Genomic DNA, 25,319 nt, shown 5'->3' with positions numbered 1-25,319 from the left:
TTGAATTTTATTTTGCTTGGGAGCGGACGGAGGCTTCTTCGGCGTGTGATGGGGAGATTTTAACGGGCGATAAGCTGACGTATTTAATCGGCTCGCTCGAGTACTCGTTGCTCTTGAAATTTATGGTTTTCGTGATTGCGCGATACCTGGGAATATTAAGTTTCCGATGGCACGGAACTTATCTCATGAGTTTTCCATGCCGCTGGATTCTCGTCAATGTAATCAATCTTCCTTTTTTTCGCAGTCCTTGTTTTGGCTTATGTTTCAGTAACATCTTTACGGGGAAGCAGGATTTTTTAGATATAGGAGAACTCTTTTTATCTGAATCTTCTGCATACTAACACGTTATGATCCGAACCTCTATATCACGACATTATCTCGATCCCTTCTGACAGAATATTCCATTATTCGAACCACTTCAATCTAAATACCCTATTATCTACAATTCCGTCAACCTAGATACTTCCTTATCCGAACAACTTTATTCCAAATACTACCCTACTAACCCCAAACGTCCCTAATAAATAGGACACTCTATTATTCCATCTCTATTCACTTGACTACTCCTGTGTGGACTCCCTTCGGTTACAATATTATTTCTATTATACGAACCCCTTTAATCCGAATACTATATTATTCGAACCCCTTTAATCCAAATCTTATATTATCCGAACCGCCTTTACCCGAATATTATTGGAACGATTTACTGTTCGACGTTTCATTATCCAAACAGAGCATAACCTTGAAAAATGACATTTTTCTAATTAAAACTTTTTCATTAAATGTCGAATATAATATGTATAATACAATGACATTTCCCAGTGATAACATGTAAGGATAACTATAGTCTGTAGGAAGAGAACTATATAATTAAAAAAATGTCTGGCTTTGATCTTCAAATATATAACGACACTTTTTTAACACAGTAGTACCTTATTATAAGGTAAAGGCACCAGTAAGTTGTCCATGTATCCAGTAGTTGACCACTTTTCAGAGAAACGTGAAAAATAAGGTTTTTAGAAGTGATGATCTTTTGATTAAGGTGCAGTTGACGGATTTCAAGTATGGTCAACTTCTGAAGCAGCTACTGTACTTTGAAAAATGGTTCTAAAATTTGTATAACATTACTTTTTTAAAAAATCTTTCTCATTACATAATTTAGAAAGCTTGAATAGTATTTTTAGGCAGCGACTGTCACTGTTCAATGACAGAGCAAGTAGTTACTATTGTTTACGTGAAGGATTTCTCTTAACTGGTCAACTACTGGTGCCTTTACCTTAGTAATAATTTATCATACTAAATGATAGAATAATGTTGACCAGAAAATTAACTTAAAAGTATAAAAAGTGCTGTAATATAATAATATCGTTGAATATTAAAAACATTTAGTTATGTGACTCTAACTTAATTTATATAATTCTGATTTAATTGATATAATGATATTTTAAGGTTTTTACACTCTTTCTTGTAAATACATAAATTCTATTTATACACATTGTTATTTACTTAAAATAAAGACTTGAAATAAAACTGAAGGTATAAAGTTAAGGGTGTAAGGTTACAGAATCAGTCTTTTATTTAATGATTTTCAATAAAGAAACAGAGTGATGCTGAACGGTTTAAAATGAAATGTCAGGTCAGCAGTAATAAAAAAGTGAGTGGTACTTATATCCAATAATATTACAAAGTATTATGCAGACGTCTATAGTCTCCTAAGGCGTTGCAATTTTTTTTTCTAATTTACGGAGTAATAGGAAATGTCAACCTTATTCGATCCGACGAAGTATATGCATTCTTTATAGGTAATGCACTGCGATCTATTTCACATTTAATACAATTTTATAAGAAATAACTAACAGGAAAAACAGTTTTAACAAACAATATGTAGGATGTTCATAAATTTATAGTGCTGGTGAACATTTCAATATTATGTGTGAATAATATTTTGTTTAACCCACGGTTGTCACACTGGGTTAAATTGACCCGGATTTCGACTTTGCAATTAAATATCTGTGAGGTATCGTTGAGAATTATACTACTGACGCCATGTAGTAGTATTTTCATGTATCCTCTACAAGTAGAGATACTTCCCGACTGTGTGGAAGCGTCAGTGCGTGTTTGAAAGCCGTCGAAATTTGAGGTAGGGTTAAATCGACAGATGTGTGACATTGGTGTCGTTTTTACTCAAAATCGGATACAGACATTTTTGTGTCCGAAAACAATCAGAAAATGAAAAATAAAAGTATTTTCATACGAATTGTTCTTTCTTTTACTGAAGCGACAATCAGGACACATTTGTTATTGTATTACGGGACACAAATGCAGTGTCCCACGTGCTTGCGCCCGATGTGCGACCGACACCGTAGTTATATTTATGTAATGGCTGTGGCGGTCTGCAATAGACTTGTTTTTAATTTAACATACTTTGTTACTGCTAAAATTAAATTTTATATTCTTGGAATAATAATAAAGGTTTTTTTCCTGTACAAATGTATGAGTTTTTCAACCCAAATGATGCCACTATTCAGTATGCAAAATAAATACCCTTTTTGAAAGCTCCGATATAGGACTATTTTTTTATCAAAGCAGCACATCTCAAGAGTATTACTATAAATTTTTAGCTAAATATGTTAAAAATTACAAAAGTTATGATTTCTTTAAGGAAAATAACTTTTTGTCGGAACACTTATTCGTTCAAAAATTTTTTTAAGCATGATGGTACTACAAACGTCAACTTTCAATGATGGGCATATATTCTACAATGCTCAAACTTTATCTGAGAATTTTTGCAACTTAATTTAATAAATAGTTTTTAAATAATAACTGATTGAAAATTGGCAGGGTCAAATTGACCCAGTGTGACAACTACGTTTGAAAAAGGAGGTGTGACAACGGAGGGTTAAAAAAAGCTAGAATGAAAAAGTACGATAAATACAGGATTGTTGTTGGAAAAAGAAGAGTAAGATTCGTTTTTTATCGTTTGTCTGCGTCATTTTTAATACAAAAGTGTATTGTATAGGGGAGAGTAGGGTAAAGCGGAACGGGTGGGTAAAAGGAAACATTAATGTTTCTATTAGATGAGAGTTGCGAATGAGTTGGTATCACGTGACATGAGACCAATCGGTCCTCACAGCATTTTGTGACAAACCATAGACCCGTGCACACGTTACTTTTCGATTAACAGTGTTGTAAACATTTCCGGTAGGTATCGAAGTTTCGATATTCTGTTGTAGTTTCGACCACCTTCTTTCACTTGGATTTAGAAAATTGATAACGGCAAAAACACCTTTGCATTCTATAGTCCTTAGGCTACATTTTGACGTTTTACCCAGTTCTTAACTTCACGCTGAAGTGTAAATATTAAATCTTTACTAAATTACCACATGTGGGGCAAAGCGGAACACTTTTGCGTGGGGTAAAACGGAATACCTATTTAACCAACTTCCACCTATCCAATTGTATTGAAACTTTGCAGGCGTGTGTAGTTATGATGACAATACAAAATTATGAAAAAAACGGGAGGGTTGAAAAAATGACCCAGTCATCAATAAATATAACCCATAACCACAAATCCAAACGACTTGAAATCAGCCTGTAATAAATCAAATCAATTAAATCGATATGAAATCAGCATAATATATAACTGCAAATCAAAACTTAGACACTAAAAAGTGAATAATAAAAAAATATACAAAAAAAATTAAGTTAAGGACGAACTTCAGTAACATTAAAAATAAGCGAAACTCTTTGAAAATTAGAGAAATGAATCTTTATGCAATAGTAAAATACCCTGCAAAATTTTAGAAAACTTGATTCGGTAGTTTTTAAATTATTTAACTTATAGGAAAATGCAATATCGAGAAACATAACTACAAAATTAAAAGAGAAATAATAGGCCCAAGTTTTTGAAATATTGTGTGCAGAAAGATCAAACACTGAACAAAATTGTCACAAGAATTCCGGACAATTGATACGATAGTTTTTTTTTTAATGAATGAAAATGACACGAAAACATGCGCTTTCAGGTACATTCCAATAAACAAATTTATGATAACAGATCAAATATTCAATAAATTGACAAAATAAAATAAAAAGTAAGAGCGAATTCAACTGAATTTGCTCATCACAGAAAAAAGCTTTATGAATATCTGAGAAATTGATTAACTTTTGGGTAAGATTGTCACTGTAATTCATCCTTAAACAATTTTATTTAAAATGCATTAAAAACTAAAAAAATCTCCATGCACGTGTTGATATTCATTATTAATGTAAAAATCCATCTGTATTTGATTATTTTCAGTAATTATTATGTTATCTGGTAAAATATTGTTTCTTACGTACATAATATATATTTTTGTTATATTTTATTCGTAATAGTTATACCTAAAATATAAATTTATAATTTTTTACATAAATGAATACTTTTTAAATCATAAAAATAAAGATTTTGTACGTTTACATAGTCTTCAAGTGGGTGTTCTGCTTTACCCTACCACTTCAGCGAGGCGAAGATTTTAATACCTTCGGTAAATCTCATTTCACTTTTTTTGCCAAATATTTTTCTTAACAAAGGCTTTGATTTTCTTATAGTCTATGCTCCACTTAAGACTCCTCTTGAAGTCCGTGTCTTTTTTTCCTTCCGATTTTATGTTATCACCCCCCACAGTTGAGCGTTCCGTTTTACCCTACTCTCCCCTACATCCACAACCTCTCATAACGAATAAAAATATCTTTACTTTGTAACTGAGAAATGGTTCATGTTTCACTTTATATTTACCATACTACTCGATATAGTTTGCTAAGTGTCACATCTGTTCAAACGTGATAAATCTGTGAACACCCTGTATATGCAAATGTTTTCCAAATCCTCTAATGTGTATTTTACAAAACTAAACGCATCGTGATCAGAAACGCGCAGTAAATTGATTTCAAGCAGGGAATGTGTAGCAGGCTACATAAAGCTCTCATACAATGTAAAAAATATGTAAATGCAAGGAATATTGGAATATTGCATTTGTAAGCATCTGAAGCTTACAAGAACGCATGGATTGTTGCAAGAACTCGGTCCTTGGAAAACACTAATTAGGACAAACAGTTAATTCGTTGTCATCTTCCATTTTTATAACAAAAATTATTAAAATAAGTAATTGCTTCAACTATCGAGTCCATTAAAATTACCAAATCTCGTTGAGAACGAACAATGTCACAATAATAACCGTTTGCACTCTACCTGTTCTCTCGGCAATCAAGCAAAGATCTTTTGCTAAATGCTACACATATTAAATACTAGATTCACTAAAGTAAATGACCCAATTTCTGCTCATTTAAGAGGTTACTCGTCATAAAGAAGGTGTACAAAATTTGTTTGTGATCAAAAATTGCAGAGTAATTGATTAATTCTTTAATAATTAATCAACTAATTCGAAAACTATTTAAGAAAGATATTTCAAGAGGTTTAACTATTAGTAATTTGCAATTAAATATAATGCTTTAAATGTCCGTATCTCTGCTCACAAAATAAGCGATGTACGTGTTTCTACTCACCATTTGTACCAATTTCTGCTCATATAATATGATGCCTTTTCACGTTAAAATAAGTTATATATTTTATGGAGATGTTTTCTAACTCAACAGTAAAGCATAAAATAATGATAAACAAAAAATAAAATGCCTTTACGAAGGCATATTACTATTTTTAATTTTTTTTAAGTAGAAAACAGGTGAACAGGTTTGGGGTCAATTGAATCACCGCCATGTCCGCATTTCTACTCATCAAAATTTTAGTAACATAACCTCTACGAATAGAAATAAAGGTTACAGCGTACATTAAATTCTGAGGTTATGTTACTAAAATTTTGGTGAGTAGAAATGCTGTAACCTTTATTTCTACGAATAGAAATAAAGGTTACAGCGAACATTAAATTGTGAGTTTTTGTTACTAAAATTTTGGTGAGTATAAATGCGGGCATGACGGTGATTCACTTGACCCCAAACCTGCTCACCTGTTTTCTACTTAAAAAAATTAAAAATAGTAAAAAATCTAAATCCAGAGCACAATACTGTATCTGTTTATGTTATTAAATGACAGCTTCTACTGCAAAAACTATTTTCTGCCCAATTATCGAATACCAATAACGACGCTGTTCCTTAGCACAACCAGCTAGAACACGATAAAAAAATCATGAGTCCCTCGTTTTAAAAGTCTTTTGTTCCTTATGCTGCACTTTTATTAGCCCCAAGCTCGTGCAGCACTAGCGTAAATGTTCAAATAATTTAGAATTATTTTGTTGCAACTATAGTACAAACGTAACGCTTATAATAATAAGAAAAACACGAACTGAGCAGAAATAGGGACATTTACCTTACTCGGCTTCAAATCGGCTGAATTTTTGTGAAAATAGTCACATTCATCTGGATTAGCTAGGCATGATGATCCGGGACACATTTCGTGACCCCACAAGTTTACCGTTCAAAAAGTTTTTAGGCGACAGCCAAACACACAAACACTTGTTGCTTTATATATTAAGATACACTTTTGGGATTGCAAAAATATAGTATAATGATTCCAAACTCAATCATGCGTCGATTCGATGAATCACGAGTCCCTCTACTTTTACAAGGTTGTGCGCGACATAATGATACCGTCCATTTGAATATTGTTGTGCCTCATATGAATACTTGGAGCTTGAAGAGTGGACGAAAAAGTAGTCAGGCGGAGGAAGACGTTTAAAAAGCGATGAAACTGATAACATGGCTGAGCGGAGGAGGAATAAGAGCTACTATGTAACCAAGAATATTGAACTGGGCACGGTGTGACACCTCTGGTGACAATAAAAAACCACATCCGTCCACGGAAAAGAAAAATCTTGGCGGTACGAGGCACGACCCATGTGCGCCATCGGGCGAACTGGTTGCGTGGTTTTTTGGTCGGCTCGAAAAATAGATAAAAATGTGCAAATAAACGCCGGTCGTGGCTCAGGGACAACCGGTTGCCATCTTGCTTTCTTATATAAGTCCCTCCTTGGTCTTAAAGACGTTCCATCGCCGTGCACTCGCTAACATTTGACTTGCCTTCGCCTCTGTCTCCCTGCGTTTTCTTCTTTTCTTTCCTTCGCCAGTTTCGCCTCTCCTCTTCCCACCCCTCTCCCTCCCAACCCCCTCGCCCGTTGCGCTTTTCCGTTTTCCCTTTCTTCCCCTGCATCTCACCGTATAGTTAATAATTTTCCCCAGTTGCCGAGCTTCTCCCTTCTCTGTCCCGCATTCTCTTCATCTCCTTGTCTCATATTGTTGGATGTTGCTATATGTTTCTTGCAGGCTAGCTGGTTTCTTTCACTTTTGTGGACATTTTTTATTCCCCACTGCTAGCTTTATGGCGATTTTTTCTTCTTTGTAGCCTTTCTCGCTTTCTGAACTCTGAGTCTGGAAGTGTGTGAGAACCGGTGTTGTTTGTAGGTAGCGATACGAATTTTGGATATATTTACATGGCAGGAATAGTAGCGGTTAAAGATGATAGAAAGGTGTAAAGAATTTGAGAATATGTCTGAAATACCACGTGTCCCGTGTGAAAAGGGTTAATTTGCTTTCTTCCTGTGTATGTGTAGGTGCGTTGAAGAGAAGAGATACTATAAGCAACTTGTTTCTTCCTCTGGCTTCTTAGTAGATTCCTTGTTTGTAGTTTTCATATTGAAAATGATTCTTGTAAAGTAAGTACCTAGGGTAGAGGACCCAATTACTGACACTTTAAGCGTTGACCCTGACATTATCTTATAGTTTTGTACTTACAGACTAAATTAATAATGTTGTCCTTGTTATTTATTATTGTTTAATATGTTTGCTTGATGAACAGCATTTGATGAACCTCAAAACTTCGATTTTTATGTATAAAATCATGAATTTCTAAAATATATTTCGGGATCTATTACTGACACCCTTAAAATGTGTTTGACTCAGCTACTGGACCCCAATTACAGCCAGCCAATCTAATACTGACACCCCAATTACTGCCAGCCAACCTAATACTGTCACCCGAATTACTGCTAGCTAACCTATCACACTTACTATCATTTCTCCAAAAATCATGATGTTGGTTGTCAGTAATGACGACATGCTGTATTGACATGAGTAGTTATTGCCATGGCAGTGATACCAAAATGCTTGAAACGCTTGTACCAATCACTGTCAACCAATTAATAACTAAACAGACTTAATGAATCGTTGAATTTGGATTTTTATTACTTTCTATGATGCTTATATTATTTAGAACATTATATATTTTTTATGTTAATAGTTTAAATATTACAATTACAGCATTTTCTTTAAAGCCTTGTTTTCTCTTTCGCCAGTAAGGAAGTCATCGTTTTCACTCTCCTAATATCCGCCGAAATTTTTTTATGGTTTTATTAAAATTATTGAAGAAAAAATTAAATACTGTTTTTTTGTATCGTATAAATAACAGTTTCAGTTGTATGCTAAATTTTTTTTTATGCATCATTTCACAAGATTTATTCATTAGTTTGCGTAAAACAGCTTAGGGTAGCAGTAATTGGGTCTTCTACCCTAGTATGGTATAAGAATTGATTCGAAGTTCTTTTCTTTGCTTCAAAGCAAAGTACTCTTTTTCTTTTTCATTTCTACACTTCTCTCCCTTAAGTTTTTATACTATGAAAATAGCGTCTTCTCAGGTAGCATATAAAATATTTCCTCAAATTTTTATTTCGTTTTGCGTCGTTAATCTGGATACATATGGTGGACAACCCCATTTTTCATTCCATTTCTTCTTTTTCGCCACTCAAACTACATAAAACCGGGGATCCACCGGGAAGCTAAGCTATGCTACGCGATACTATGCTATGTCATGCTGCGTTTTAAAAAAATTAGCTTCGATACATTCTTATGGAACCGTTTCCACCAAAAGCTACGTTCAAACATAGAATCGCATAGCATAGCTTAGCTTAGCTTCCCGGTGGATCCCCGGCTTTAGACCTGTACTTGCAGAGCATTATCTTCATTTTTCATAATATTTTATCCACGTCTGTTTCGAAACCCTTTCCTACTTAAATTACTTTTCAGTTTCTTAATTACTCAATTACACATCAACCCATTACCCCTCACTGGCTAAACAATTGCTATAATTTCCTATTTGATTCGAACGATCATTACATGAACAGAGACAACAACATTTGTGTTAGTAATTATGAAAAGTAGCTTAAGCACACTATCACTCTTTTTGTGTTTTTTAATATAAAAACTAGGGCTTTTACTATTTCTCGGATTTACGGATATACGAGTCTTGAGTATCCGAGTTTTGAGTATCCGAGTCTTGAGTATCCGAGTACTCGGATACCCACAAAATGTACATTCGGATATCCGGATACTTATTTAATTTAGTATTCGAGTACCCGAGTATTTAAGGGAAATTAAGAGAAACTAAATTTCCAAAAATGGCTTCCCTAACAAAAAAATACCCATGTATGCATACCTGCAACATCAGTAACTTCGGAGAGGGTCTTCTTTACAGCGGATAATATTGTAACCACAAAAAGCTCATGTTTGTCACCGGAAAATGTAAATAAACTTGTTTTTTCATACTAAAATAGGAAGTTATTATCTTAGTGTATACGTATAACTGTAAATAAAATATTAATATAATTCCCTCCGCATTTCTTGTTTTAATCACTTCAGTTAAACTTGCTCCCTTTAATTAGAATCGATATAAACAAAGCTTTATTCAGCCATGATGATAAAATATACGAAACCGGGTACTCGGATACTCGGATCCAAATACTCGGATATCCGGATAGTAAGAGCCCTAATACAAACGCAAAATATATCGAAATGAAAGATATAATTTTGGCCACTTTCTTAATCACCAGCTAATTTCGATTTTACTGACTTCTCTGTATGTATCGTAAAAGTTATTTTAATCCTCCAGTGACTACTACGCGAGTATTTATACCCAGAAAATGACTTCTTCCATATATCACCCAAATCAGTTACGAACTTATCTTCTACTTTTCTATTCGCGAAATACATTTTAAATAATTCCTCCATTAATCTCTGCTTCATCTCCTTTATTTGCAAAACGCACTCCAAAGAACTTTTTTTGCCCAGCGTCTCTCCTCCTCTTCTTCACCCCCCCTCCACCAATCTTCCTCTTCCACTTGCAAAATACACAATAAGCAATTTCTCTTTCTTTCAGAGTGTTTCCATCTTTTTTTCCTCTGTTTGCCTCAGAGCACATAATACATAACCCCTCCCGCTCCGTTTATCTGGCTCTTATCCATTCTCTTATTTTCGTCTCTTTTTACAACACAATGCTTCTCGCGTCTCTCTTCCGCCAGCGATCATCTTCTCTGTTCCTTTATCTACCGCCTCTCCTCCTCTCCTCCCCCCCTCTCCTTTCATCTTGTTTCTTCCCCTCCTCGCGTTTCCTCGCCACCGGATCTCAACTCGCAGTCACATGTTCAAACGTGCTTGTCCAGTCGAGCGTTTCTTCTTCATTTTACTCTTTCTTCAATGGCTCTCGGCTTCTTCTTTTTCGCCGCGGTGACATGCCGCAAGTGCAATTACGATGAACTGTGAATTGGGTGCTAGCTGATGACAGATCGATCGATTCTCTGGAGCATAAGTCCGGAAACACAATAATTATCTCGTGTTTGATGATCATTAAAGATGCAGTGACAGGAACAAGTATCTGTCTAGAGCGTCTGCTACAGCCCATCGATATCAAACGCCAATAACTTTTTTTTTATGTAAAACTCTAAATTAAAGATTATGTAGATGTGTTAGAATAATGAGTCTGATGCGTTTAAGTTTCTGGAAATGTATTATTTATTATGGCTGTGCTGTTATTATCAATGGTGTATATTTTATGTTTTCTGTTTTGACTCTAAATGGTGTCACTAGGTAAAATATGATCAGAATTAGCGAAACAAGTAGGTATATGTCTCTAGATTTCCCGTAGGCTAGATATGTTCTAATTCTACTGTTTAATTAATCATTTTTTTTGTAGGTAAACGATTAATTTTATATGTAAAAATTAACCCTTCATTTATATTTCGCCAATTAGTTGTTAATCTCTAATAAAATACATTCTTCCTGAAAGTTAGCACTTCTTGCTTTTTTTCTATCATTGCAAGTGAATATATTATGACGTGGAAAATATTTTAAAAATTTTGTAACGGTACTTGTACCATTTGCTAATTTATTTTGCGAAAATTATTCCTGTATGATGACAAAATGTGCTCAGACTAATGCAACATTTTTTATTTCGAATTTTTATAATTCAATTTTATTGGTGCTCGTATCTATTTGTGCATGCCTTCGGAATTATCTTATTATTTGTTCTATTATTGTGTAACGATAAAAAGGAATAGATTCGCTCTGCTATATTATTGGAGTATTTAACACATATGTATTGTAGAATATTATAAAGTTCTGTGTCAAGAAATCGCAGTATATTCTTTTTCCTATTTTATCTTATAGGGTGAGCATTACGTTTATAATATTATAATGCCAAAGAAATCGAAATTTGCATTATTGAAACCGTTGATGCTTTGGAATTCAATTTAAATTAAATGATGTTCAGTCGAAGGGTTACATAATATTTTTAAATACTAAATTTAGTGCCACTTGTGACCTTAAGGGGTTACGCCACCCTGAGGCGCCCGAAACAGCACTAGACGAATTTTTTTTACCGATACTATGAGGTTGAAAATTATTTATTTTCTGCTTATGGGTAGAGCATGTATTAGTGTATATATTGTATAAATACTGTACAAAAATATTAAAAAATGACCGAGTTATTTGTTCTCCCGCGAAGCTCGTCCGCCGTTACACGCGTGACTAACCTAACAAATTATAACGAACATGTTCGTCTGAAATGAAAAACCCGATGATTTTCGTGTTCCTTAATAAAATACCTACGATGTAGCAGAGGGATTTTAGAAAAAAAAATTTATTGCACAAATGAGAGCAAAGTGAAAAAAATTATACGTTTTTCCCATGAAAACGAATTTAAACCATTAATTATATACGAATGGGGTATAGGATGGAAAAACTGATATGCTACATCGTAGATAATACCATTAAGAATATGCATGCTAAGTTTGAACTCAATCGGACAAATAGTTTTGGAGATATTTGATAGGTCATCTTTGAAAATGTAGTTTCGAGAAAAACGCAAAAGAAGAAAAGTAGAATGGTAGCTACCTGCAGCTGAATATCGACATCCGCGCCTCGTTTAAAGTCTACAACTCGGCTATTTTGGGGAATTTTTGCGTCTACAATGACTTAAATTATTCTTAAAACTTCACGTAATAAGAAAATGCAAAGAAAAAAAAATCGTGTTTTCAAAACTTTCAGGGTGACGCAACCCCTTAAGGGGAGAAGCCACTGTGAAAATCTTTTTTCCCCCGATTTTTCTTCTTGTGCTATTTCATAATATTTGGGGTCTCAAAAATATACCTGCTCAACTTCAAAGTGGATCTCGAAAAATTCTGGGAATTGTAATGGACACAAGGATAATTGAACTATCGTTTTTACGAATAATATTTATAAAGATATTTATTCAATTTAATGTAAGAATATCGGAGATTCAACTGTTTTAACTTGACTCCGTGACTGACACTGGTGGCTTTTGGAATAGTAATGCTGTAGGATAAGGGACTGTGATGAGTTTTAAAGGTTTCTGAATGTAAGAGAGGGAATGACGGGATAGGGCAGAATTGCAGGATTTTGGATAGGTGACGCATTGGCTAAGATAACTATGGGTAGCAGGGATAACGCGGTATTTACATTTACGCAGCATTTGGGTAGTTAGTGTGAATCATGTTTACAGAGAAAGTCAGAGAAAAACGATAAGAAAGGGTCAGTACATTACAGAATTACGGAAGGTTTTGTATAGGTGGCGCAGCGCTCAGAATCGAGTGTTGGTGTCAATCGCCCGAAAAGTTTATGTCCAAGAATCAAATGTCTCTAATAAGAGGGATTATGAGCTTATATATTGTTTAGAACTGCGTAGAGAATCACTGACTATTACGAGACCATATACAGCTGCGATCTTTGAGTTGCAGAAAATAACTTCTGTCAAAACTTTAAACGCGATTATCTCGAAACTACATTTTTCCAACTGGGCCCATTAATAACTCAATTTTTATCGGATTCACATGAAATTTTCAGGGAATATTCGTAATACAATTATCTTCAGTTAAGCGTACCAGTTTCTGATCGAATAATTCATTTAATCGTAACATTGAAAAATCATGTTGATTTTTTATAGTTTTTGTTACAGACTTCTTCTTAAGTCCGCCATTTCTTCAAAAATTAATATTTTTTTATATCTTTACGCTTAACGGAAGCTATTTTAATATACTTTAAGAAACCGTTCGAATTTTTCAATTCGGAGCAAATGTTGGGAAGTTACACGAGCGCCCGTTTTGAAATTTTTTTTTGCAGAGCCTTACGTTAAGATATGCTGTGGCAATACTAGCGAAAAAAATTTCAATCTGGGAGTATAAAATATTTGTTAAATGTATGTGTTTTCAGTTGGTAATAAAGATTTTTCGTGAAAACTTACATTTCATTAGAAAAAAATGTCTTGAAAATAGCCTTTATTTTCGACCGTCACAGTGGCTCCCCCTCTTAAATCTCCATGTAATATATTCTACTTATTACTATACCTAATTTATTATAGCACATTTAAACAAATATACAATAGCGTTTTAGCTTTAGCTAACTATATTATTTAACTGCATTTACATTTACATCTTTCCCATTAATGACGAATTCCTACAAATAATTACATAATTTAAAACCTAATTCTTTAAATATAATATGTAGGTACAATTTTAACAGAAGAACTTTAATTATTGTGTAACATAGCATCGATCTTTCTGCCCTCGAATTTTATCTTACAAAACGACAATTTTTCCACACCAATGCATTTGCGTACCCATATAGACTTAATTCCTCACCTTTTCCGCGTAGAAACCGATTTTACCGTGATTTTCAAACAGAAAAAGCTAATGCTTGAAATTGAAAAGGAATCCTAATTTTCAGTTCGGAGAATTACGAACTGTGCGCCCAGAAAAGTGATAAATCTTTCCATTAATATTGTTTCGTAATAACCACTCGTTTTCTTCGATTCGGTTACTATGGAGTTATCAAGAGCGTTCGAACAAGATAGCATCGAGCAACGTGGCATACCTAAAAATGCAACGTTTATAGTTACGTCACTATTATTGGGTGCAAGTTGTTCGACAGCATGCCTGGTGGCAACGTACCGAAGAAATTCACTTTGGATCCGTGCGATGATCACTGGCGAGAGCAGGAAAGACGGAGTCGGGATAAGCGAGATAAGGCGACCGAGAAGGGTGAATGAACGCGTGATATAATAAAACGCGTCTTGACGTTCGCATCGCTCGATCGCACTTACGCCAGAGACATTTTCCAAGCCGTAATTCTGCGAAACTGTGACTTTCGTCACGTTGCCACGGATATCCTTTAAAACTGTCGTTATACAACGAGTCGATTCAATTTTAACAATTACAGTTGCAGGGGTACCCTGCTGCATGGTCGATTTATCCTCACTGATAGATATTTGCTTTTGAAAAATTTAATGTCTAATAGTTTCTTCAGTATTCCTTCACACTTGTGTATTTAATTAATTTTTACCAAGCTTATCAGATTGCACGCGTTCGTAGAAGGTTGCTGGATATATTTTGAGAAGATTATACTTTTCTTTGGGTTTTATGGTTATTAATCGAAAGTGGCTAGCTGGGTTTTGGGTTATGATCCTTTTTTCGACTCAGGAGATTTGTTGGATGCTTAATGTACAGGATGTGATATTTTATTCTATGCGTGGATATACCTTGCGAAATGCGTTTAATTGAAAAAATTCAATGTACGAAGATTGGAGGAGATTGGAGAGGTTAATGGAGGTTCAAAAGGTAGGATATTTATAGTAGTTGGCAGTGTTGGAGGCATTTCAAGGTCATTTTAGGTCTCTTTTCTTTTAAGTCGAATTTATAGTTTCGTAATGCAAAGGAGGTAATGGAAATGTGTTCAATGATTGCGTATGTGATGAGCGATTTTTTTTTACAATTTGTGAAATAAAATAACGAAACTGTTTTACACAATTTTCTTGAATCTTCGTGTGTTATTAATTTAACATATTGATCAAAATGGGATTCCCTGTAAAAGGCAATATGAGGATTCGATTAAGTTAATTAATACAGTCATTTCAATAATTAAAACCTTTAGTGAATTTAACTTGGTGAGATTTGAATCACTTGTTCCTTTTTTAGAGGAATACCATTTGAGTACTTTCTTTTTATTGCGCGTCTATATACGAGGTGTTCCAGGAATAAGTGTGCAAACTTTACTAGCTAATACCATGCACTTTGTTTTATATTTTTGTAAGAACATTTAGAAATTTCATAGAGGCTTATCACTTCTAAGCACTAATTCATTATCGTTTCATATAATATTACACTGACTTATTTGCACAAAATTATTATTCCATAACGAAAACAATCGTTTAAGTACTCGAAGGATTAAGAAATGAAAATACATTCACATTTCATTTATGTTTAATGCGTCGAGAAAAATTCTGCGAAAAGTGGGATCAATATTTTCATCCAAGTGCGTTATTAGAAACATATTTGCGAATTCTAATGTACAAGTAGAAGTAACGTGTAACGAATAGACACTTAAGCCAGATCGTGCTCATATGTATTATAAGAAACTCCAAAATGGATTTTCTCAAAAGTGAAATATATTTTCCTCTTACCAAAAGTATTACTCCATTTTCTCGATTTTTTTCCAGAGCTGTGGAGTCGGAGTGGGAGTTCAGAAGGGATTTCGGATTACCGGAGTCGGAGTCGGAGTCGGAGTCGGAGTCGAAAAAATATATATGCCGACTCCAACACCGACTCTATATTAGTAAATTTTATAATAATCCGATTCTGTTGAACTCTACGTGTTTATACACGCTCGCGATATATTTTTGTTTAACACTCGTACGACGAATGCAGGGTCATTTTGGCCCAACTTTGACAAAGTCAGGCACCGACTCAGTTTTCAGATTACAATCGCGGCGATTGCTTTAGCTTTTTATACTGTAGATATATAATATATACAAACATACTATATATTAAATATTAGTAATTTAGTTATATATATATATATATATAATTACTATAAATATATATATATATATATATATATTTATAATAGACTAGCTTTACTACTCGGCTTCGCCCAAAATTTAGATTCTGATTTTATAAAAGAAAAATTTATTTTTTGTGTGAAAATGGTCACATTTCTCTGGATTAGTCAGGCATAATGAGCTGAGGCCCATTTCGTGATCCCAGAGTTTATATATATATATATATACATGTACTGAGTATATTAACAATATTAATATATAAAGCAGAAAGTTTCTATATGTTTGTGTGTTTGTCTGTCGCCTAAAAACTTTCGAACGATAAACTCTGCGATCACGAAATGTCCCTCAGCTCATTATGCCTGACTAATCCAGAGGAATGTGACCATTTTCACACAAAAATATAATTTTTTCTTTTATAAAATCAGAATCTAAATTTTGGGCGAAGCCGAGTAGTAAAGCTAGTCTATTATAAATGCAGGAGTCGGAGTCGGGGTCGGACTCGGGAGTTTTGACTGCCGACTCCGCAGCCCTGTATTTTTCCAAGAAGAATCAAACCCAAAATACTTGTACACACCCCTATATTCTATACAAACATCGTACAACGTTGCTAATATCTATTCATTTCCTTCATCCCTACTAGCACACTACAACTCCAATTCCTCTTTTTTTTTAGGATTGATAAGATACTGCAAAGCTACAGGTATAGGTAGGTATTCACACCCAAATGCATACACCCGCACGCACAAGAGGATCAAATTAGAGTAGTTTGTTCGCCGCAGCCGCACGACGTTCACGTATCCGCGTTAAAAGTGATGCGGGACCCGTTTCTGCGCACGCGTACCCCCATTTCCAAACGAGACATACCCGGGGAGGCACGGGGCTTGATCCCTGCGCGCGATATTTTTCATCGCTCTAGGTTACGGGGTAAGTTACCGTGGTTGGCAACACTTGACTCCTCGGTGCAAGGTTACGGTAGGCGGACTCTATCTCCTGTATGGAAAACATTACCCATAAACTACGTATGTACACGTGTAGAGACCGGTACATCGAGTTACACCCACGTGGACTTTACTCTCTCACACACTGCCACCGTTACGAGGAACACGCGAGGCCTGGGCGAGACGAGCGAGGGAGTAGCGGTGGGGACCTCAAGGCGCTGGCTTGCCAACGTTTTGAACAAGTCGAGAACACGGGGTATCGAGACAGCTTCAGATTGTCCCGGGACCGAAATAGGCTCGAGAGTCGTGAAAACTTTAATGCTCCTGGCTAATATTGTTACGATACCGAGGGATTTGCTTCCGCTTATCTTACGCGCCGTGGCAATCAAAACGGAACGAAACAGAGTATAACCAAAGCAAGCCACCAGACATTCAAAACTCTAAAATTGCAGGGATTATCAAGATTCCCAGGGCATCGTAAAATCCACGAGGCTGTGCAGGGAGTACCAAACACGACGATCTTACAAAACGTTCTGGGACCTCTTGTGTTTCAGGTTTTAGCTCAAGACGCTTTGAATCATCCCGAGTCCCATTACTACGAAGGAGACAGCCTGGCGAGGGGTGGAAAGAGAGAGCAGTCGAGTTGGTTGGAAGCGTGTTCTGAAAAGCGAACACCACGCTCTGAAGGCGGAATGGAGAGGAGCAGGGAAGAAACGGGGAAAGTGGGAGGGGAGGGCGACGAGGAGAACGCGGCGCGGGGTTGCGGGAAGAGGGCGGCAGATAGCTGGTAGGTTGATAAACCTGAGGAACGGGAGGAATGAGGGGAGAAAATAAAGAGAGTCGATTCCATTGACAGGGGATAAAAAAGAAGGGAAGGGAGATGCAAAATGAGGGAAGGATGGAGGCAGAATGGAGGGTAAGAAGGGAAACAGGGATAATGGGAGGACTGAAGAGAGGAGAAAAACGAAGGAAAGTAAAAGGAAGAAGCGGACGGTTGAAGAAGGCAAGGCAAAAAGGAGAGATAGCGGGAGGATGGAGGAAGCAGGTACGGTGGAAGCAAATGAAAATGGGAACAGGAAGAAATGAAAGCATATGGGTAGCAGGGAGAGGAGAATAGAAGGTTGATAGAAGAAACGAGGCAGTGTCAAGGAAAGGAGGGGCAGCGAAATGGGAAGAGATGGAATAAAGTATGAAGAGAGGGACGAGAGAAGTGTGCGAAATTAAAGTGATGAAGTTAAGAGGAAGATAGCAGAAATACTTGTAATAGAGAGAGAGGTAACAAGTAACGCAAAGTCCCAGTGAAGAAGAAGGTTGATTGTGAGTTAATAGTCCAGGCTTGTTTACTATCTGCTGTGCCACCTTTACGGTCGGAGGTGCTATCTCTTTTAGTTTGAGAACCACTGTTTACTCTGCATGTTTACTGTTGTTCTATGATGTTGAAGTGTGTTGCACGTACAGAAGAGACACACTGACTATCATTTGTCTTCTCTTGTCTAATTTCAAAACGGTCATGGAAATTTGCAGGTGATGCAAAACGCACGTATTCAACCCAGTTACATAATTGTACTTCTTGCAACATGTTTGCTCATTCTGGTTGCATTTTACGCATAGGACACCCGAATTTAAACGGCACTCTCATCGATTACGCACTACCGTCCGCGGCCTTGGGGGCGTCAATAGATCTTTCATAAAATTCTACAGTGTCTAATCTGAAATCTGAAATAGCCGAACTCAAATCTGTTATGCACAGTGTGGGGTAATTCCGGTAGAGATGGACCACGTTTTTAAAATTGTCTCAAACTTAAATATTTTAAAAGTACTGAATATTAGACTTCAGTTCGTGTAATGAACTTTTCTAGGACATGTAATGATCATAATAATATCTTTACAAATAGCTACGGAAATAAGTAAATAAAATTTTGGGATGAGTTGGACCACTTCGATAAAAGTTATATTCTTTCATTAAATTGACTTGTAAGTAATTGTTTTTATCGAAAAAATTGTCTGAGTAAACAAAAACAGATTAATTATATTTCTAATATTATTATAATTACTAAGTACCTACTTATTTATTTTTTTGTTTTTCTCCCTCAATAATCACACATGTTTTCATTCCAGTCTTCATAATCATCTTCACTTCAAATATGCATCTCGTTTGTTTCTTCTTCATGACTACCTGAAAAATCCGTAATCTAAATTCGTTTTATTTGTATTTAATGAAAATTTAAGTAATGGCATTTACACGAAGACGCTATGGGCGTGACCAGGTCGTCCATCACTACCGAGTAGGGGAGACCGGGCCTAAAAGTTCCGGGGGTAAGTTGTTCCGACGGTTCTATCTTCAAACTGAAAAGAGCGTTGTACTTTAAATTATTTTTTCCGCGTGAGCTGATCACGCCACTCTGTCGCCCATTTTAATAGCGTCCGCGACGGCGATTCGTGTGGTTGTAAGCAAGAACCTATTAGTCGCGCACCAGATAGGTAAATATTTTTCTATCATTATTTTTTGGTCTATTTCGATTATTTAACGTCGATATTATTGATTGATTCGTTCGTATGGATCAAATGACATTTAAGAACATGGTGTAATAGTGTTTATCGTTTCAATATATGAAATAACAGAATAGTCTCTCAAATTGTAAAATGTGTCGATAGGGGTTGGTACCATGAGTTGGGGCAGGTTGTTACTGCAACAACTTGCCCCACCGCAAATGTATAAAATGTTTCTGCTGTGCTTTAAGATGCGAACATATGAATGAAAAGCGGAAAGGGGCACGATTTCCATCGAAATAAATGCATAAAGATAAAAACTGTCGCTAGAGAATTCAGTATCTGCCATTTGACTCTATCGAGAGTTATTAAAAAACTACAATCTGGACAGAAAACCACTGTAGGCTACAAGTACAAATCTCACTAAGTAAGTAGGTACCCACAAACAGTTGAATGTAAGACTGATTTGTAGAGTTTAGTTTTTATACCAAACATAATGTTTATGGTTAGTATATTGTTTTGGGTTTCTTTTAAAGATAATACATTTTTGTTGATTATTCCTTCATAAATAAACAGTATTAATAATATTCTGTTTTATTTCATTACAAAATGAAATATTTCATTAAAAGGCAACTCTTATACCTTAGAAACAACTTAAAATGCGATAACAATTTGCCCCATAAAGGGGTAAGAAGTTCCGCTTCGACCAGCCACAAATAAATTACTTTTTATGGAAAACCTATTACAATATATTAATCACAAGCTTAAAATCATGAAATATAATAAATTCAACAAAAAATTAGTCAATAGTGAAGAGAATAACTACATTATTTTCCAGTCATTTTTTATGTTTTATCGAAATCGCAACTTTTAGCCCCGGTCTCCCCTATACAGGGTCAGCGTGTTATCCTGCAACCCGCGCTCGCGCGAACAAACGACAATGGCAACACCGCCTCAGCGGACGCATTTGCGACCGCTGGATAGCAGTGATGCCTGAGCTTCGAGAATTTTGGGATGGTCTCTTTCAAATTAACGTCGCAAAGAGCTATTCAGAATTTTCTGGCTCGGGTTGAAAAATTTAGGGCCTTTTCGTATAACTTTTGAACTATAAAAGATATTGGAATGCAATTTGCGCCGAAAAAAGAGAAAAAATTATTCCCTCTCAATGATGGATAATTTAACATATTTGACATTTACTTAATTTTTTTCTATGAATTTTTTAACCATAATTGTTGGAAAAAGCTGTTGCAAACTGTTTATTTGATACTGTATTTAATGCTGTTTTTAAAATTCATGGTGTTGATAAACGATAGGCTAGTAGTTTCTGTATCATTACTTTCAGAAATTGAGAAATTAAATTTTTATTCAATTACGTGTTAGTTCTACAGACCTTAGAATCTATTGTTCTGGTTTTCTGCTTTATGATTTTATCCTTAAGGCAGTGCATACCTAGATCAGACGTAAGGGGTAACTAATGGGACGTGTCTTTGATTGTAGCGGTGTTTGAATTTTATTTTATAATTTTTGTGTCTGAATGTTTTAGCTACTCAACGCCACGCCTATACCGGCTTTCGTTGATGTCATTTTTTGGAACGATGTACCATTATTGTGGCTTTTACACGTAGGTGGCGTAAAATCTCTCCGTACAAGGGTATAGCGCCACGGTCAACCCTGTCGTAGCTAAATTTGTTTAAATTGAGACGGGTACGAGATTAGTCGACATTATTTTCAAACCTCATTACAGTAATCTGGGGTGCCCATCCTAAAATTTTGGGACCTCGGGCATCACTGCTGTCCAGCGCTCGCTGGCAGCTCTCCGCTGGGCCGGTGCATAGTTGTAGTGAAATGCATTCGTGAGGCGCTGTTGCCATTTTACCAGTTCGCGCGAGCGCGGGCTGCAGGATAAAACGCTGTATGTGGTTCATTTATCCGGAATCGCATGGTATAGTGGGCCATCTATCGGCGCCATTACAGTTGGCTTCAAAATCATCCTTGTTAGTTAGCATTATAGCTACGCAAAAAATTATCATCCTTTCCAGAAATTGAAATGTTGATTTTCTTCCAAATTTTATAAAACTATGATGTAAAATTCACAGACACACTCCATTACAATCAATATACCGAAGGAACTCTGCCGCATTGCTCATTTGATAGATTGTTTGAAAAATTCTTAACTGGTCCATCTCTCCCAACGGGCCATCTCCACACATTATTTTCTGTAATCAATTACACAATTACATTTTAATCGTAATTTGTAATTTGTAATTAGGTTACCCACATTTTGCCCAACTATGCAATCGCCCCTAGCGGTAGAAAGTGTAAACAACAAGCCGAGTCACCATACCGTCACTCCACAAAGAAATATATTGCAAAATCGAACACTTTTCGGAGTAACACTTCAGATTTCGGCAAAACTTGGACATGTTGTAGTGTTTAGAGATATATAAACATATCTCGAAGGATTTTTCAAAATGTCAAAAATTGTGGATCTTACAGCTCTTTGAAATACAGTGTTAACTTTTTTTTAAAAAAAAAAATTATAACTGTTGAATTAACAAACTGATCAAAATGAGCTTTTGGGTGCTTACAATGAAGACATAACAGTACCTAATAAAAATTATTTCACTGAAAAAACAATTTTTTGGCCATTTATTTTAGAATTGTTCTAAACAAATGCCATGTTTTAATAGCGGAACACTATTTAAAAATTTGAAAAAATGAGGATATAGTCCTATTTGTCCCCTTTGCGGACCCGTTTTCAGAAATACGGATACTTTAAAATAGGCCCAGCAATGCTGGGCCTGCGCCGGCTCGGCTGGAATTTAGGAATATTAATCCTGAATCGTATATTTTCCATATTAAAAATAAATCGTTTTTATAAGTAGAAGTTGATTATTTTTTGTTGTTTGAGTTTATAAAACTATTTATTCTATTAATAAAGAGCCACTAACCACTAATTTTGATTCATTTCCTCTGTTATTTTTCATGTAATAAGTTTGTTCTTAAGAGCTATGACTTTGGCAAGTTTACCCTATGGATTATTGTAACTTCCTTCTGTATGCTGATGACCTTTCATTAACAGATCTCCAAACTCTTTTAAATTTCTATTAAACCATAAATAATTTTTTGATAACATCATCCAGACGCTTCTGGCTATGTAATTCTTCTTTACATTACGCATGTGAGTGTTTTTAGCTACTTGTTTTTAAATTGAATAAAACAAGTACATAGAACACTATATTTAAATTGTGTATTTGGAATTTAGAGGAGAAGGGAGAAAGTTAACGAAATAAATGAAGACACCAAGGAAATGGGGAGCAAGGTAATGTGGAGAATGAAGTAAAAAGTGAGACACTAGGGAGAAAAGGGAAGGAGGTCTCCGTCATTGAAAAATGTGAATTTATCAGCTGCCTGACCTCGTACAGTGCGACAAGGAAAACGTTTTCGTTTCTGGTACCGGTATATATGCGGTTGCCCCCTTGCTTCCATAAACAATGTCAAGCTATGGTTGATGCGCTCAGACTGTAACCTGTAACTCTGCGACGGTGATCGACGTGATCTTCGAGATAGGATTTCCTACACTTCAGCAATACTTACGCACATCAATTTATCTATAAATATTTGCCTACATGACATGATTTATACTTAGGTGCGATTTACAAGGTATTCTAGGAAAAAGTGTTGTTTAACACAAGTTCCCATAAACATGGTGACAAAAAGGTACATATATAATCTATCTACAGTGACTCGCATTAATATTCGGACACTTTTTAAAATCGCATAACTTTTTTAGAATTGGTCCAAACAGCTTGAGTTTTTTTGAGAAGCTAGAAGGATTAGTTAGCTAACTGACGCGTTTCGTCGTTTTGAAAAAAAATGTATTTGGTTGGAATAGCGAAAAGAATAGTAAAGGTCGATTTTTAACCCTTAACTGGTATCCTGGGGTCGCTCATGACCCCAAGCACCCAAAGTTCGATGTACAATTTTCGGTTGTCTAAGTTGGTAAACTGAATTTCTAATTAATTTTATAATATTAGTTTAACTTTCTACGCTTCTATTATTTTCTGCATTACCTAAGAAGAAAATATTCATAGTGGTTGCTTTAGTGTCGACTTTACAAATTTCTGTGCCCTTTTTTATTTGGGGTCTGCCACGACCCCAGTATACCAGTCACGTTTGCCAAAAACAGTATACCAGTTATGGGTTAAACTTTTTTTTGTGAGCTTGTAATGAAAATTAAAAAAAAAACCGTTTGTAGATCGCAGTAAGTTGTATACGTGCCTAAAATTTCATCAAAATCTGTTAACGTTGCTCCGAGCTACAAACGTTTAAAGATCGCAGAATAAGGTCGAGAATCGCTGATTTCGGGAATTTTGCTATTCCAACCAAATACATTTTTTTTCAAAACGACGAAACGCGTCAGTTAGCAAACTAATCCTTCTAGCTTCTGAAAAAAACTCAAGTTGTTTGGACCAATTCTAAAAAAATTATGCGATTTTAAAAAGTGCCCGAATATTAATGCGAGTCACTGTATATTTAGTGGGATAAGCGCCTGTAAATTAACGGTATAACCAGAGTTGGGCAAAATGTAATCTAATTACAAATTGCTAATTACGATTAAACTGTAATTGTGTAATTGATAACACATTACTTTCTGTAATCGTTCATGTAGGTTGTTGACCATTCGGTTTTGTCAACTATCTAAATGAACCATTACAGAAAATAATGTGTAATTAATTACACAATTACAGTTTAATCGTAATTTGCAATTTGTAATTAGATTACATTTTGCCCAACTCTGGGTATAACCAATAACAACATCTAATAAGTTCTCGAAAATTTAAATTTATTTATAAAAAGTAATGTTATAAAAAATCACACCAATGTAGATTTGAATACGAAAATAATTTGCTGAAAATTATAACAATTCAATTTTTACTACCTACCAAAGTAATTTTATGTAATTGCAATTTACCTTTCAACACCGAAGCACTTTTCTACAAAAAAAAGTTGATACTTAAAATTAATGAAAACTGTTAGTATTAATGTTTGAAATTTTGTACAAGAGATGCAATGGTTCCGAAGTAGATTTTTCATTGTTACTTCATAACGTTTTATAACTTTTACACAGATAATCACAAACCTTTGGAGATTAATTGAAAATAAATTTCGCGTAAAACGAAAAAATTGCATTTGAAAGTCTCGCTATAAAAAACAAAATATCATTATATTTTTAGTGATGGTGATGTATAGGTACTTTGTGTTCCGGAGAACAGATTAAAATTTAGTTGAGGTTGTTATGATTTTATTACAATTTATATTAAACTAATACAATCTGTTATACAAAAGTACTCTCTAAACTCTAAGCAGCTTCAGCTGATAAAGCTAAGAAAATATAGTAGAACTCAATACATTTCTTCGATACATACATAGCAATAACGATTTTCATTTGAATGCGTATATTTTATTATTTCGTTTTCATAAATGTATGAAACGTGTGTGGCAGTAACAATTATTTTTTTATAAATAATATGTAACTGTATAGTATGATTTTGAATTTATAATATTCCTATTCCTTTCTACTCCATTTATGTCACCCTATCAATTAAAAGTATTCTTTTATATCGAACTAATTAGCATTACTTTAACATCCACTTTTAACGAAACTGTTGTCAACATCGTTGATTAAATTTCTTGTATATTTCACGTTCTAACAACTTTGT

The sequence above is a fragment of the Andrena cerasifolii genome, chromosome 11, assembly GCF_050908995.1.
Source record: "Andrena cerasifolii isolate SP2316 chromosome 11, iyAndCera1_principal, whole genome shotgun sequence".
Lineage (NCBI taxonomy): Eukaryota > Metazoa > Arthropoda > Insecta > Hymenoptera > Andrenidae > Andrena > Andrena cerasifolii.
The sequence above is the reverse complement of the archived record's forward strand: the minus strand, read 5'-3'. Positions refer to the sequence as shown.